The sequence below is a fragment of the Trachurus trachurus genome (genome assembly GCF_905171665.1).
Source record: "Trachurus trachurus genome assembly, chromosome: 17".
In the NCBI taxonomy this organism is placed as follows: domain Eukaryota; kingdom Metazoa; phylum Chordata; class Actinopteri; order Carangiformes; family Carangidae; genus Trachurus; species Trachurus trachurus.
Genome location: NC_139900.1, coordinates 27576724 through 27578816, shown reverse-complemented (window position 1 = coordinate 27578816; position 2093 = coordinate 27576724).

Here is a 2093-nt window from a genome sequence, read left to right as displayed (position 1 = left end):
GACTCCAAGAAGCGCAGAGTGTATCTCATCAAATTCTTACTGGGCAGGAACAAGCCTGAACACAGCCACATCAGCTGCCAGCCACGCTCCATGCTCAACCTGAGAGAGAGAGTAGAGGTATTCACACAGGGGAGTCAAATATTTTGGACTTTTCTTTAAATTCTTCAGAATACTAATGTGCAGAGTGAAGAGGCACCTGTTGTTGTTGCTGGTCATCTGTCTCATAATCTGACAGTAGATCTCATCCTGCAGTTCTTCATGCTGAGTGGCCGGACCAAAGATCTGGTCCGTCAGCTCCATGGGGCTGCGAGCGTGTTTGATGGGGTAGTCGCCCATGTACTTCAGGATAGGTGGAAGAACGGGTCAAGGACAAACACAAACTGTACACTGCAAAAACTCACAATCTTTCCATGAATATTTGTCTTATTTCTAAACTAATTTCTTTCTGCTTACAAAGACTCATCACCTAAAAATGAACTTATTTTAGATAATTTTCACTTGTTTCAAACAAATTTTCACTTGAAATAAGTAGAAAAATCTGCCAGTAAAAGCAAGTTTTTTTGTGCTTGTAATGAGAAAGAAAAACTTGCTCCACTATTTTTCTACTTATTTCAAGTGAAAATATGCTTGAAAGACGTAAAAAGTGTCTAAAAACCAGCTACTTTTAATGTGATGAGTCTTATTTTAAGTATAATGAGATTTGTTTTGACTACAAATAAGACTAATATTCTTGGTAAGATTTTGAGTTTTGCAGTGTATTAAATCTAGACTGGGGTTTCTATCACACATGCTCACTCTGCCTATTGCATACAGACGGTTTCTTGATGAACAATATTGTGCAGTTTTGAGCTGATTGAAGACACCGTGACTCTGAACAGATTACACACAGCCTGGACCCTGTGCTCTCATCTAGATGAAGAATGTCATTGTCATCCAATGAAACAACTGTGTGAAACAAACCATGAAACAGCTCCATCTGAAACAGGAAAGCATTTTTTTTCCCCAAAGGATATCAGTGAAGGCGCTACAAGCCAGGGAGCTGAGTTCAGAGTTGCTGACCAGATTCTCATCATCGGCTGCTTGAGAGGTTCTCTGGAGCAAATCCACAGTTTCTCCTTCCTGACCCCTTTAGATGCACCATGCCGCCCACGTCTTTACCTGCAGGCCTGTGTGAGTCAACGGTTAAAACAATTCTATGATTGTCTTTGTTGAAATGACCTCAGATGCAATGCTGTTTCATTTGCACTAAATCCAATCTAGAGATCAATGTTCAACTGTTTATGAATCCAGCTGCTACAAAGGAAATGCTATTACCTGAAGTTCTCAAGTGCAAACTCTTTAAGGGAGACAGGAGCCACTGTTTCTTCTCTCTGCTGGGCGTTCTGTGTGGCCGAGGGTTGCTTGATCCTGAACCCAGCAGCTCCTGAAGGGTCAGAGGCAGTTCGCCAGTTACGCCACAAGGGGGGCTCATGTGAATCATCAAGCACATGGATTCACTGCTGCATACAGCTGGAAAACTCACAGTTGCGTGGTCTTGAATAATTTCATGCATACTTTTATATTGTTTTTGAAAATATATCATTACTTTGTGTAAAAACAACTGCATCTATAGGAAATATATATATATATTTGGTATATATGGACCAGACAATCTAATCTCCATCATTTATCTGCTCATCTTTCTGTAAATACATAAAAAAAAACACTATATTGTTCACATTCACTCAGTTTTGATGTGTGTATAGTGTTTATGATGGGTTTTTTTTTTGTTGGAACTCTTGTATCTGATATACAAAACACATTCACCTGTCACATTTCCTCCTGCATACTTCCATCCTACAAAAAAGAGTAAAGAGAAACTCTACCAGCATGTCTTCAGTGGGCTTAGTGAGAGTCGGCAGAAACTCTATTTTTTCCCTGCCGACCATTCCACCGATATCGGTCCGTTGGTTGGTTGCTCTTATCCAGATCGCCTCGGGAGAATAATCCTCATCTTTTTCTACCAGCAGCAGGTCGCCTCGTTTACACGCCAGAAACGTAGCGTCGTCTGCGGGAGCAGAGAAGTTTTTGTTCCTGCATGCTCAGTATACAAA